The 15,463-nt window shown below is 47.8% G+C and overlaps 1 protein-coding gene, 1 non-coding gene and 1 pseudogene across 6 annotated transcripts in view; all 3 read left to right on the forward strand.

The window, feature by feature from the left end:
* Positions 1–15,463, forward strand: part of LOC115930164 (neuroblastoma breakpoint family member 9) — a 469,129-nt gene that overhangs the window by 138,460 nt on the left and 315,206 nt on the right. The gene's annotated exons all lie outside the window — the stretch shown is intronic.
* On the forward strand, positions 55–125 carry TRNAG-CCC (transfer RNA glycine (anticodon CCC)). The gene has a single exon. It is a non-coding gene; the product is annotated as a tRNA-Gly (tRNA).
* LOC115932002 (uncharacterized) lies at positions 11,846–11,989 on the forward strand (annotated as a pseudogene).

Raw genomic sequence — 15,463 nt, forward strand, 5'->3', positions numbered from 1 at the left:
TAAGTCTTTGTGGATACTCTTTTCTGTTATCCTCCAGGGGGTTGCTATGGGGAGGCATTGGTGGTTCAGTGGTAGAGTTCTTGCCTCCCACGCGGGAGACCCGGGTTCAATTCCCGGCCAACACAAGTGGGTCTTTTTCCACTCAGCTATCGCTCTTTACCTGTCTTTTAACGCTGAAAATCATACTGCATAACCTAATAGTGCATTTAGGGGCTTCCCACCACAAGGTAAAGTGACGACAACACTCACGAAAGTTGCGGCAGGAGACATTCAGGAGACTAACTCAGGACCCCATGCAGTTGTTGGACTCAAACAGCTTAGCAAGCTGACAAGCATGAAGTGTTTCCGGTGAGTCACTGCAGTTTTGATACTGGTACCTGTGACTTTCATCTATTCACTGGGCGGATCCCTGCAAACCCGAAGAACCATCAGGTTCCTGATTCGCGTGCTGGACCTTGGGCTTACCGTTGAGCCACTATGGAGAGGATCAAGAAATGACGCTCTTGGAAGGAGAGAAGCTGCGGGCAGGACAGTCACCTCAGAAGTCCAAGAGGCGTCAGCGGCCCAAAGAAAGGGGAGGTGTGTGGGCAAGAATCTGCGTGGAGATGAGGGGAGCGGCGGAGACTGGTCCTTGCGCAGAGGTGGCCAGTAAACCCTCAGGGCTGTACCCCAGACACAGTGAACCGAATTTGCTAACATCGTCAGCGACCGCGGCCTCCGCGTGTTTTGTGGGCCCATCGGTGTTCCCCGAGAGATTCCGTGTGTCTGGCAATGTGTGTCAACAGGTGTTGGCCTGAAATTTGGCCCGGCACGGTGGCTCACGCCTGTAATCCCAGCACCTTGTGAGGCCAAGGCGGATGGATCGCTTGAGGTCAAGAGTTCAAGACCAGCCTGGCTAACATGGAGAAATCCCATCTCTACTAAAAATACAAAAATTAGTCGAATGTGGTGGCATGCACCTGCTATTCCGGCTACTTGGGAGGCTGAGGCAGGAGAATCGCTTGAACTCAGGAGCCAGAGGTTGCAGTGAGCCAAGATCGCGCTACTGCACTCCAGCCTGGGCGACAGAGCGAGACTCCGTCAAAAAAAAAAAAAAAAAGCAGGGAAAGAAGGCAGAGATGTCAATGGGACCAAGAGACCTCCCAGGAGGCTTGTTGTAGAGGCAGTGGCCGGATCCTGAGAGATGAGATTTTTTTTTAATTATGTAGCAGAATGGGGAGAGAAAGGGAGAAGCGCATGAAAGACAGAAAAGCACGAAAATCTGCGGACGTCCAACAATAAAGCAGATAAAATAGTGTGAGTGCTTTTACATTCAGAAAATAGAAGAAGTGCAATGCTTGTCAGCAGGCTTTGTGGTCGTGTAGTGGTTAATACTTGTAGTTGTGGTTGCCACAACCTCGGCTCTAATCTGAGTCACGGTCGTGTTTTCTAGCCTGCGATTGTAGCTAATAGACCTGTCGTTTGCTTTGCCTTTAATCCTAGCAGCCTCCAGAGAGCACAGGCAACCTCTGGCCCTGAAGGGCGCCACCTTCTGGAGTTTAGCCCACAGCGCAGAAACTAAGGGGCGGCCTGGCCAATAGGAAAACTTGGACATGCTCTTTGTCTCACAATTAAGCAGGAAAAATTCCCGTAGGTGAAGATGCCGCCTCTCAAGGGCCCTTTGTCTGTAGCTTCCACTGATGAAATAATGCGGTTATAGTCTTTTCTGGTAGAGAAAACGGCTGTATCAGTGGAATTTTTTAAAAACACAAAACGAGAACGAGTTTTTCATGAGTTGACAATAAAATCTAAACTAGTTGTCATGGTCTGCACCGGCTTGCCTCCATTCCCCATCTACTAATTTTTAGGAGAACAGTAAATTATTACTATTATTATTATTATTTTTGAGAAGTAGTCTTGTTTTGTCACCCAGGCTGGAGTGTCATGGCTCAATCTCGGCTCACTGCAACCTCTGTCTCCCAGGTTCAAGCAATGAGAACAGTAAAGAAACTACAGTTCACATAAAGTGCACAAATCTTTAGTGCAATTTGTTTAGTTTTGATCAATGTTATCACCACCCAGCTCAAGTTATAGAAAATTGCCATCATCTGAGAAAGGCCTGTTAGAGCCCCTGTCCAGGTGATTCCCACCCTGTGTCCTCTTAGTTAATCACTATTCTGATGTCTATTCCCATAGGTTACAATTGCCTGTTCTTAAAGTTCACATGAGTGAATGTACATATCTTTTGTGTCTGGCCTTTTTTCTGCAGTTGCATTCATGATACTCGTGAGATATATCCATGTAGTTTCATAGATCACTTCTCAATTTTGGGGTTATTGAATTCTTGTGCTGAATATTCTTATAACAGTCTTTGTGTGCACTTGAGATTCATGGAAGTCCTTCAATTGCTGGGTCATGACCTGAGTATAAGTTTAACATCAGTATAAATTGCCAGTCTTCTAGAATGTTTTTTCACCAGCGATGACAGTTGAAGTGGCACCAAATTCTTGTCAGCATTTGGTGTACTAACTTTGTTAAATGTAGCTATGCTCTCAGACCAATCTGGCCAACATGATGAAACCCTGTCTCTACTCAAAATATAAAAATTAGCCGGACATGGTGGCATGCACCTGTAGTCCCAGCTACTCAGGAGGGGGATGTTGCAGTGAGTCAAGATCGCACCATTGCACTCCAGCTTGGGTGACAGAATGAGACCCTGTCTCAGAAAAAAAAAAAAAAAAAGTAGCCATACACTGGTGAGTGGTTAGTGCTATCTCAGTGTGGAATTAATTTGTATTTGCCTAATGAGCAATCCTATGAAGCATATTTTCTTATGGCTTCCAGCATATAAGAAACTCTCCTCTGCAAAGGCCTATTCGAATATTTTGCCCTATTTTATTTGGCTTAGCTCTATATTATTGATTTACAAAAGTTCTCTTATATATTCAAGAATTGAGTCTTTTTTTTGACTTTTTTAATTATACTTTAAGTTTTAGGGTACATGTGCACAACGTGCAGGTTTGTTACATATGCATACATGTGCCATGTTGATGTGCTGCACCCATTAACTCGTCATTTACATTAGGTATATCTCCTGATGCTATCCCTACCCCCTCCCCCTACCCCACGACAGGCCCTGGTGTGTGATGTTCCCCTTCCTGTGTCCAAGTGTTCTCATTGTTCAATTCCCACCTATGAGTGAGAACATGCGGTTCTTGGTTTTTTCTCCTTGTGATAGTTTGCTGAGAACGATGGTTTCCAGCTTCATCCATGTCCCTACAAAGGACATGAACTCATCAATTTTTATGGCTGCATAGTATTCCATGGTGTATATGTGCCACATTTTCTTCATCTAGTCTATCATTGTTGGACATTTGGGCTGGTTCCAAGTCTATGCTATTGTGAATAGTGCCACAATAAACATACGTGTGCATGTGTTTTTATAGCAGCATGATTTATAATCCTTTGGCATTTATAATCATTTATAATAATCATTTATTTATAATCATATAAATCAAATAAATATATAATTTATTTATAATCATTTGGCTTTTAGCAGCATGATTTATATACCCAGTAATGGGATGGCTGGGTCAAATGATATTTCTAGTTCTAGATCCCTGAGGAATCACCACACTGACTTCCACAATGGTTGAACTAGTTTACAGTCCCACCAACAGTGTAAAAGTGTTCCTATTTCTCCACATCCTCTCCAGCACCTGTTACTTCCTGACTTTTTAATGATCGCCATTCTAACTGGTGTGAGATGGTATCTCATTGTGGTTTTGATTTGCATTTCCCTGATGGCCACTGATGATGAGGATTTTTTCATGTGTCTTTTGGCTGCATAAATGTCTTCTGAGAAGTGTCTGTTCATATACTTCGCCCACTTGTTGATGGGGTTGTTTGTTGTTTTCTTGCAAATTTGTTTGTGTTCTTTGTAGATTCCGATGAATCTACAGATGAGTAGATTGCAAAAATTTTCTCCCATTCTGTAGGTTGCCTGTTCACTCTAATGACAGTTTCTTTTGCTGTACAGAAGCTCTTAAGTTTAATTAGATCCCATTTGTCAATTTTGGCTTCTGTTGCCATTGCTTTTGGAGTTTTAGACATGAAGTCCTTGCCCATGCCTATGTCCTGAATGGTATTGCCTAGGTTTTCTTCTAGGGATTTTATGGTTTTAGGTCTGACATTTAAGTCTTTAATCCATCTTGAATTAATTTTTGTATAAGGTGTAATGAAGGGATCCAGTTTCAGCTTTCAACATATGGCTAGCTAGTTTTCCCAGCACCATTTATTAAATAGGGAATCCTTTCCCCATTTCTTGTTTTTGTCAGGTTTGTCAAAGATCAGATAGTTGTAGATGTGTGGCATTATTTCTGAGGGCTCTGTTCTCCTCCATTGGTCTATATCTCTGTTTTGGTACCAGTACCATGCTGTATTGGTTACTGTAGCCTTATAGTATCATTTGAAGTCAGGTAGCATGATGCCTCCAGCTTTGTTCTTTTGGCTTAGGATTGACATGGCAATGCGGGCTCTCTTTTGGTTCCATATGAACTTTAAAGTATTTTTTTCCAATTCTGTGAAGAATGTCATTGGTAGCTTGATGGGGATAGCATTGAATATATAAATTACCTTGGGCAGTATGACCATTTTCACAATAGTGATTCTTCCTACCCATGAGCGTGGAATGTTCTTCCATCTGTTTGTATCCTCTTTTGGTTTGTTGAGCAGTGTTTTGTAGTTCTCCTTGAAGAGGTCCTTCACATCCCTTGTAAGTTGGATTCCTAGGTATTTTATTCTCTTTGAAGCAATTGTGAATGGGAGTTCACTCATGATTTGGCTCTCTGTTTGTCTATTATTGGTGTATAAGAATACTTGTGATTTTTGCACAAGAATTTTGTATCCTGAGGAGTCATTTTTAAAATAAATATATTGCAAATGACTTTTCCCAGTCAGTGAAAAGTCTGACTGAAAGCTGTCAACTGAAGAATCACACAATTTATAAATTTAGAAGGGAGATTTTATTTTTTATAAATGGTTACAGCCTGCAAGGTGGGCATTCCCACAGACTGGGAGGCATACCCTCCTGCTGAAACTGAAAAGTAGGTTTCCAGGGAGGGGAGGGGTAACAGGGATTTATGTTGATCTGGTGGGCCACATATGCATATTCAACAGGGAATAGGAGGAGCTCTGAATATTCATGAAGGGATCCTGCTGCATGCATGCTGAGTAAACAAGCCTGTTACATGCAACCCATGTTCACTTTGGGGTGGAGACAACATTTAAATACATTATAATTAGGCCCTGTACTTCAAAAGGGGAAGCAGGGACACAAAGGCAATCAAGTGCACAGCCTCTGTAAACTGTCCAGAACCAGTCCACAGCCAGTGGTCTCTTATCAAGGGAAAGTTACTGAAATCAGTCTCTTGTCCAATGAAAGCTGTAGTTACGGCTTGTGTAGGGAGGGCTCAGTCAGTTTATGGTAATTGGTGAGCTGCAAGTGCTTCGGCATTGCTTATCTCAAGGCCAGTGCTTGTTTAGCTAGAGAAAAAAAGGAAGAAGAAAAAAAACCTGTGGCAATTAGAACATAGTTTATTCTTTAAGTTGAGGGGTGCATGACTTAACCTTGCCTGGCATGGCCTTAGGTCTTGTTTATAATATGGTATCTTACTACTGTAAGAAGTCTGTTCTGTCAGTCTTAGGATCTCTATTTTAACAATAATGCTGGTCAGTTGTGTCTAAACCACAAAGGGAGAGAGTATAAGGAGAGGTGTCTGAGCTTCCAAGTACTGGGCAGGAACTCAGTATTTAAGACTTCTCTGGGGTCTCCTTGACCAAGAAGCCGTCTGTCCAGCTAGTTGGGTGGCTTCAGATTTTAATTTTAGTTCTGAAAGCATTTAATTTGATGAAATTTTGCCATATTTTTTCTTTATTTTTAAAGCCCGTCATGTTCTATAAAAATCTTTCTACTCAGGATGTGAATGGATTCTCTTAATTTTATGTCTCTATGAGTTCCAGAGTTTCAGTTTTACTTTTTAAATTGATGACATCTAAAATTCTACTCCTAACCAAAACATTTTTGGGGGTGACCAAGGACAACTCCAAAAATCTTCCATAGATGGAAGTAAGACTTACTCCTTAAAGAACTTTCTGGGATCCTGAGCTGCGGGGCACAGTGGCTTTAGTGCACCTCTGCTCTTAAGACTATTCAGAAATTGTCTTTGTCAACACATCAGGCTGTTTCAAAATCAGCAATTTAGGGCTTGCTTGCAACACGCAGTTATGCAGCAGCTATTTTTGGATGTCATGAGTGCCTGCATGCATACTTCCCTGGGAATTTTCTAAATTGGAATTCTCATGGTATTTCAAGTGGCTTAGTTGTCTCTTTCTTTTGCCTACAGCCACATACATACCACCAAATCCTGCACTCCAAGCTTCTCCTTCCTCACCCTGAAATCCCAACCTCCAGTTAGACAATCCACATCTTCCCACACCTGCCTCAGGCGCCATCAGGCCACTGTGCCTCCCGCAGCAACCAGGCCAGGGGGAATCTGGATTCCTATTACACTTCTGAGGAAGGTGATCGGGGGTGTGGAGGATGTGGGTGGGAGGGGGTGAGATTGAGGGCAGGAGTACACTGTGGTCTTCTGTCTTCTACCTCGTTGGCCCAGGTGCTGCTCTTCCTCCGGTTGTCTGCTTTCAGCCCTGCGTAGGGAATCAGGTCTGCGCCCTCATCTTCCTGACTCTCATTTTGTGAGGAACCTGAATGGATGAGCCATCGCTCTTGTCCCACACATGCTGTCCAAAAGGTGCCCTCCTCTCTCCTTGCTCCGGTTCCTGCCCTCTGAGCTCTGACACTCAGGCTGGGATGCCACCCAGTACAGAAGCTCTGCAGCCCTGCAGGGCTCTGACTGTTCCACACCAGCAGGATAAAGGCCACAGGGCATGCTGTGGTGGAAAAGCATTCAGAGGTGTGGGCTGAAGGCCTCTCTTTCCACAGTCCCTTTGAAGACCCCATGGAAGTCAGCACCCCTTTGAGGAACGAGGTGGCCCAAGGCCTGGCTTCACATGCAGGCTGTGGGGTCCCAGTGGGTCTTCTCTGTGCCTGGTATAGTCAGCGGCTTCACGCATCTTACCCGGTTTCCTCTCCTCCACCACCCAAGCTCCTCCTTGACCCCCTTGCTCAGCTGTTCTCAGGACAGCAAGATCCCCAGCCCTTGGAAAAGCCCCATCTCCAGTGCTTGGAGAGGGAGTTGGGTTCAGGTCATCTAACCACAGAAGGACAGAGAACCTGAGGCAGGAGGAAATCCCTTCCATTGCTGGGTCTCTTGGCACAGCCCATCCAGGGGTCTGGGTCAGGGTCCAGGTATACTCCACCCTCCTATAGGACCTGGATTTTTAGGCCCCCGAGGTTGGTCAACGTGGAGTCTTTCCCACTGTTCACCTGGGAACTGAAGGAATATCCCATGGGGCCCTCTCTTACTCATTAGAGACACCCAGAAAATACTCCATCCAGCAGAAACTGGGTGCAGTGTACCAGACCACTATAATTATAACTGCAGGGTGTGGAGTTCAGATATGTTTTGTGGATATTTTCTCTCTCTCTGTGGCTTGCTTGCCTTTTCACTTTCTTAGTGGTATCTTTTGATGAGAAGGTGTGGCTAATGTTGATGAAGTCTCATTTATCATGTCTTTCTTATATATGTATTTTTTGTGTCCTGCTTATTGGTAGGCTAATCTTTGCCTACCAACAAGTCACAAAGTATCCTTGAAATGCTTTATATCTTTAACTTTTAAGTTTTGGTGTGTAATGCACCTGAAATTACTTTTGTGTGTAGTGTGAGAGAGAATAACATTGTGAGAGAATAACATTGTTGGTCTTCCCACATCCATATAAAAGTCCATTAATTGAAATGATTTATTTTCTTTTATTGAACTGCTTTTATTGAAAACCCATTTATTGACTGTATAGCTGTGGATCAGTTTCAAGTCTCTTAACTCAGTCTGTTTATCTATTTGTCACTCCTGATGTCTTGTCTGTAATAGCTTATAGTAAGCCTTAAAGTCAGATAGTACAAGTCCTTGTTCTTTTTTACACATTGCAATAAATTTTGAAATAGGTAATAACTCATAAAACCATCACACACATCAAGATATGCTGTCACTTCATCCCTTTCTGACATGGTTTGGCCATGCCCTCACCCAAATCTCAACTTGAATTGTATCTCCCAGAATTCCCATGTGTTGTGGGAGGGACCTAGGAGGAGGTAATTGAATCAGGGGGGTGGGTCTTTCCTGTGCTATTCTCCTGATGGTGAATAAGTCTCACTATCTGCTGGGTTTATCACGGGTTTCTGCTTTGGCTTCTTGCTCATTTTCTCTTGCAGCTGCCTTGTAAGAAGTGCCTTTTCCCTCCCGCCATGATTCTGAGGCCTCCCCAGTCATATGGAAATGTAAGTCCAATTAAACCTCTTTTTCGTCCCGGACTATGTTATGTATTTGTCAGCAGCATGAAAACGGACTAATACACTCTCATTTCTGAGTGGGACACATGCTGTCACTCACATATGCTGGTTGCTGACTTGTGACGGAAGATTCTCTATTGTACCCTCTGGGGACAATACATCTCCAGTTGTCTGCTGGGAGGATGGACATGCAAAAAATCCACAACACTCAGCACAGAGTCTGGATTTAGTCCCATTAGTCTGAATGGGACTAATGCCCTTATAAAAGGGACCCCGGGGAGCTCTCTCCCCCTCTTTCTGCCCCCTGAGGATACAATGAGGAGGTGGCAGTCTACAACCAGAACAAAAGGCCCGCACCATAACCCTACCATGTCGGCACCTTGATCTCGGACTTCCAACCTCCAGAACTGTGAGAAATCAATTTCTGTTGTGAATCAGCCACCCAGTTTATGGTACAGTGTTAGAGAAGCCCGAACTAAGACACAGATGGAATCCCATGGAGAGTCTCTAATTTGCTAAGCTGGTCATCAGGCGGGATGTTGCCAGTTAGAAACAGGAAAAACTGACATTTTGTGTATATGAAAGAAGATAGTGGACAGGCCCATTTTGTCGGCTTTGTCCGCCTTGACAAACTGGAGACGGAAACTCGATTCACCATCGCCAGCCACGGGAGGACTGGGAGGACCTCCAGAGGAGGTTAGGTCGACTTCATGGTAACTTTAGATCCGGAAACCTCCCAGGATTTTTCTTGTCTTCTCTTTGATCTCTCTTCCGCCTACCCAACAGGACAGGACTCGCCGCCTTTCTTTCCTGGCAGAAAGAGGTCCGTTGCGGACAAGACCAAAGTGAGCAGCTGGTTTCCCCTACGTGTCCTTCCGGGCCTGGGCATCTCTGGAGCTCAGGCTGACCCGAGACCTAACTCCCGGCGAGTGGGACAAGCAGGAGCCTGGAAGAGCGCGCCCACCGGGGTGGAGGTTGGTCGCCGGGGGTCGAGAACCGCAGTCAAACCCTCTTCTTCCCCGGGCACCGCAAACCTGCCCCCGGGGATGCCGAAGGAAGTGACCCATAAATCTTCTCTGCAACCGAAAGAGGCCTGAAGCTCCAGGAGGGCCAAGAGGAGCCTCGTTGAGCGAACCCAGCCCTCTGCCTGGCTGGCCCTGCTCAATAGGCTCGGAAGAGGCTGATTTGGAGGACAGAACGGAAGAAAAGACCTAAAGGTTTCGAATCTCATGTAGAGATGTTAAAAGCCTCCAATCCTAAGGTCTGACTGTGCGGGGGAGCGAGGGGGTCTCAAGCTGGATCGACCCCTGAGCCTTCATCTGGAGAGTCCTCTGCACAAGCTCAGACAGCAGGACAACGCGCATCAGTGGTTCTCAAGAGGGGGCAACTTCGCCCTTACACGCCTCTCACCTCCACGCTGGGACACTAGGTCACGACTAGGGTAAGCGGGGAGGGAGAATGCTAACCCCCTGGCATCTATCTCGTCAGCGGAGGCGACGGCTGCTGCTAAACACCTTACAATCCACTGGAGGGCCCCTCCCCTACCCCGAAGTAGCCATTCCGCAGAAGTGGAGAGACTCGCGTGTAGCTCAATGCCCACGCACTTAGCCGATGGGAAATGACGAATTGATGACCAGTTGGCTCTTGGATCTGAGGAAAAAACTCCAGCGTCAGAGGGAAGTCTCGAAGTTTTGCCCGGAGCAAACGGAAGGGTGGCATTGCCATCGCCTAAGATGGGAAAATGGCAGGTGTCACAGGTTGCAGGGGAAGGTCGGAGACCAGTTGAGGGCCCCGGAGCCTTCCTGGAGTTTCCCATCCAGCCGGTCTCGGTTTCTGCATCCGTCGGATTCCTTATGATGTTGAGGGTGCTGGCGTCTGGGTCCTTTATGATACAGAGGGTGCCGCCGTCTCACCCCGGGCGCCTCCGCGCTCCCGTCTCCTCCTGGCAACCTGGTGCGCGGCTCCAGACCTGGCGACCCACGACCGGCTGGTCACTTGCTGCCACCTCGCAAAGGCGCATCTCTAGTTCAGTGGTGAGCTGCGGCCGGGTCGCTGCAACTCGCTCCAGGACTCGGGACTCGTGGCCTCGGTGTCCCTCTCGGAGCCCTCGGTGTGTCGCTTGCAGGCTCTTTTTTTGAAGAAAGCAGGGAGGGAATGGCCTTGTGAGAGACTCCAGGAGCAAAGAAAGACCCTCACAAGGCCCAAGTCCTCCCAGGGCTCAGGGAAGCTGTCGCTTCTGACGGAAGAAGGGAGAGAAAGCTCCCTCTTGTGTGTCTCTGGTGGTCTAGTAGCTAGAATTCGGCGCTTTCACCGCCGCGGCCCGGGTTCGATTCCCGGTCAGGGAATCGTTTTACACTGGGCGCCCTCCCGCAGGAATCTTCCTTCACTACGCTGTCAGCCGGCCTGCTCCAAGGGCCAGAGGCAGAAGAGTCTACGCAGCGGTGATAAAGCCGGGCGAAGGAGGGCAAGTGCTGGTGGACCACCTCTCACGACCCACCGCTCCTATTTCTCTCCGTGTCCGTCATCCGCGGAAGCAGCTTTAGAGAGCGACTGAGCGTCTCGCTCAGGTGTACACAGCCGGGCAGAGATGCCAGCCCCTGTGGAGCTGCACCCAATAAGCCCACCTTCTTTCCCGTCGCCACCCCGGAGACGCCCATCGGGCTGAGCTGCGAATAATTAAGAGAGAGGCCAAGCCAAGTCGTGGCGTTTGTGGCAGCCCTGGACACGGGCACCAGCCAGTCAGCGGAGCCTCCTCACCTCCGTTGCCAGCGAAGGCGCTCGTTAGGCCTTGGGAAGAGGCGACGGGAGGCAATGCCCGTGAATTTGTTAGGGGGGTGAGCGGCGGGTGACGTCCTCGAGGGCGGTCCCGTTTGCTGATTGAGCGGTAGAGGGAGGCGATGTTCGCTGACCCAACAAGGACAGCAGGTGGAGTAGGCACAGATGGAAAACTGCTGCCGGTGCCCTAAACAGAAGGCAGGTGGAAAAATCAGCACTAGGACGTCGAAGCGATGGTATCACAGTCAAATCCCACGATGTCTACACTCTACCAAGCACTTGCGCACGCTCCCCTTTTTCCATTCAGTACTCCCAAGAGGGGTTCGGAAGAACCCCGCGGGCACTGTAAGCTCAGGGGAGAGCGGAAGCCAGGGAGGTGAAGTGCGCAGACTCGGCAGAGGCGGCGTGAAGAACCGCGGGGGGGTGAGAGGGCGCGGTGGCTGCGGGGCGGGAGCCGCTGCTGAGAGGCGGCCTGGGTTGTCTTGTGGGGTGACTGTCGGTGGAATCTTTGGTGGAGAGTGGTTTGGAAGAATGGCCAGGGGCCGCAGTGGGGAGGGTGGTGACCCTGAGCAACCGGCCAGGGCGAGGAGGCTGTGCTGTCCCTGCAGGCCATGTGCTCATTTCCACTTACCTGGCAGGGGAGACACCGTGGTCACGAAGGCGGTTCTCCCAGAGTGAAGCTTCTTCATCGCACTCTAGAGTTGCTGATTCCTGTGATTTCCTCCATGTGGGAAACGGTGTTTGTGCTAGAAGAGGCTGCGCTCTTTACCTGACACAACGGGGTTCAAGACTGACAACGCCTCACGCCCACCCGAAAACGTTTACATGGCTTCCTTGTCTCTTTTTTTTTTCTGTCCTAAAGTCGCCTCATCTTCACATCCCCTCTTTTATTTCTTCCACACTGGAGAGTGTCTCTCTCATTAAAAGCTCCACCAAATATTTGAAATATCTCAACCAGAAAGACTGCAATAAATACATTATTTCACTCGTGGAAGGTACAGACCAGGTAGATTGAGAGTTGCTTGATATTTTCTGCTAAACGGTGAGGCATAGAGCACTTGGAAGGTTTCTCTTTGGGCCACTGTTTGTGTACTCTTGGGTTTCCTTCTTTTCCCCAGACAGTATGTCGCTGTGGGGCCAGGGGTAAACCCTGCTTTCCGGCTTTCTGGCTGCAGATAAAGGCCGCAGCTGCTGCAGGAATCCAAAGCAAACCAAAAGACACGTGGGTTCGCCCCAGTGGGTCCAAGATAGAGTCTGACTGTACCAGGATTCGGATTAGAACAGAGGTTGCTGCAGGCACAACGCAGACTACTAACCACTAGAGAATCCCAAGGCGCCCCACACCTACTGCCCGTCGTTTTGCTTCCCCACCCCTCTATTATTTATTTATATATTTTTTGGAGAGACAGAATTTCGCTTTGTCGCCCAGGCTGGAGGGCAGCGGCACGATCTCGGCTCACTGCTACCTCTGCCTCTTAGGTTCAAGCGATTCTCCTGCGTCAGCCTCCTCAGTAGCTGAGACTACAAACGTGCACCACCACGCCCAGCTAATTTTTGTATTTGTGGTAGAGACGGGCTTTCACCATGTTGGGCCGGCTGGTCTCGAACTCCTGACTTCAAGTGAGTGATCCACCCACCTCGGCCTCCCAAAGTGCTGGGATTATAGGCGTGAGCCACCGCCCCTTGTCCCCCCGATTTTCTTTATTAACGTAAAAACATTATGCGATTTTTACTTCTTGATTCTTGGGCAGCTACAGGTTCTTGTGATTTTCTCTCACATCTTCTCCCCATTTCCCCCTCTCCATTCTGATACATGTCCCATCTTCTCTGCATCCAGCCGGTGCCCTCTGCACGGGCATCCTGGGCTGTCCCATTGTCTAGTCCTGGTCTCCCCTGCTTCTCCCTCCTCCTTTTCACGTTTTCCCTTTTGACTCCCCTGCCTCTTTCCCGTTCCCGCCCCACCGACCCCATCTACTGAAGCCGAGTTGAGTGAAGGGAGAGCAAGCGGAACAGATGATTGCCTGAAGGCGGCGCAAAAGAACAGAAAGAGCTACCGTGAGAGCCGTCGGGGAGCTCAGCTTCCCTTGGGCCCTACTTGGCTCAGGCTGGGGTCGCAGATCCAGGCATTTCCAGAGGCACTGGCTTCTGAAGCAGGCGAGGGTGAACGCAGGGTGAAGGCCATTCGTCCGCCCTTCTGGCTTCAGAGTCACGCAATGCACACGTTTCTAACGTGCAACAACACGATTAGTCGACTCAGCCTCTCCGGTTTTGTGAAGCTTTGTAGTCTGCACAGTTGTCCCGCAGACGGCGAATGGCAACTCCTAGGGTTCAGTGATTGCTTAATCTATATAGAGATGAAAGCAAGCAATTGAGGTTGTCTCTGTGGCGCAATCGGTTAGCTTGTTCGGCTGTTAACCGGAAGCGTTGGTGGTTCGAGACCACCCAGGACGTGATTTTAAATGTTGGTGGTTGTGACCAGGCGCAGTGCCTCACGCCTATTAATCCCAGCGCTTTGATAGGCTGACATAGGGGAAGCCTCCACTGAGCTCAGAGGTTCAAGACCAGTGAGAATCCCATCTCATTAAAAAAAAATAATTGCAATTTTATCTATCTCCTCAGACCTATCACTGTTTTTAAAAGTGAAAGACTGTTCCCTTGTGTCTTGTGCATCCCATGAGGACAGACAGCAGAAGGACCCCCTCCGAGTCTCCTAGAAAATAAGATCTCTGCAGAACAAACTAGCTTGTATGTACGGGAATCGGAAAGTATTTGAAGAAACAAACTTCAAAAATTCTGCCTTGCTTTCCACAAAAATTAACCCATCACAGTCTGCCTTCAAGTGGCATCATACCTCTTCACATGACTCCTCCCCCTGCCTTTATGCTATTGTCATGCATTTTACTTTACACCTGTTATAAACCTTACAATCCATCTCTATTACTTTTGTTTCAAGGGTCACATGTGTTTTTGTTTGTTTGTTTGTTTTTGTTTTTTTGTTGTTGTTGGTGGTGTTTTTAAGACAAGTCTCACTCTATCGGACAGGCTGGAGTGCAGTGGCTCAGTTTTGGCTCACTGCAACCTCTGCTTTCCGGGTTCGAGCGATTCTCCTGACTCAGACTCCTGAGTAGCAGAGATTACAGGCTTGGGCCACCATATCTGACTAATTTTTGAATTTTTAGTAGAGAGGAAGGTTCACCATATTGGCCAGGCTGGTCTCGAACTCCTGGCCTCAAGTTATCCGCCTTCCTTGGCCTCCCAAAGTGCCGGGATTCCAGGCGAGAGTCATCGTGCCTGGCTAAACAGTCAGATGTTAAAATTATATATTTGCCTTTGTAGATGTCATTTCTAGTGTCTTTTTTTTTTCATCCAGATTTTCATCCCGTGTCAGTTTCCTTCTGCCTGGAGGACTCCTTTAACTTGTCTATTAGGTGTCTTAAACTTGCACTATCATTCACTGATGCTCTGTTCATTTAAAAAAAAAACTTGTTGGCCGGGTGTGGTGTCTCACGCCTGTAATCCCAGCACTTTGGGAGGCCGAGGTGGGTAGATCAGGAGGTCAGGAGATCGAGACCATCCTGGCTAACACGGTGAAACCCTGTCTCTACTAAAAATACAAAAAAACTAGCTGGGTGTGGTGGCAGGCGCCTGTAGTCCCAGCTACTCAGGAGGCTGAGGCGGGAGAATGGTGTGAACCCAGGAGGCAGAGCTTAGAACCTGTCAAAAGGCATTCTTAGCCTTAAAAGAAAAGCCAGGGACATCCCTTGCCTCAGGACTCTCGAACTTAGAAAAACCTTTCACCCTCTATGTGGATGAATAACAAGGGACAGCTTCGAATGTTCTAACTCAAAGGCTGAGGAATTGCTTTGGACCAGTGGCTTATTTCTCTAAACAGCTAGACCAGGTGGCAGCTAGGTCACTAAGAAGCTTGAGATCTGTGGCTACCATCACTCTATGGTTAGAAGAAACCACTAAGTTTACCTTGGGACAACAATTAGATGCCATACCACCCCACCCCCACCCCCTGCCACCCCATGAAGTACAGTACAGAGGGTCCTAGAGGCAAAAGTACACCAATGGCTAACAGGGGGCCAGTTACTTAAATATCAGACCCTTCTGCTTGACACCCGAGATGTTACCCTGAAAGTATCCTGATTTTTAAACCCTGCTACTCTGTTGCTGCACCTCATGTCTCAAGAAACAGATCCCAAACTCATTGACTCCTGTGTGGAAACCACGGAAGA

Source organism: Gorilla gorilla, chromosome 1 (genome assembly GCF_029281585.2).
Source record: "Gorilla gorilla gorilla isolate KB3781 chromosome 1, NHGRI_mGorGor1-v2.1_pri, whole genome shotgun sequence".
In the NCBI taxonomy this organism is placed as follows: domain Eukaryota; kingdom Metazoa; phylum Chordata; class Mammalia; order Primates; family Hominidae; genus Gorilla; species Gorilla gorilla.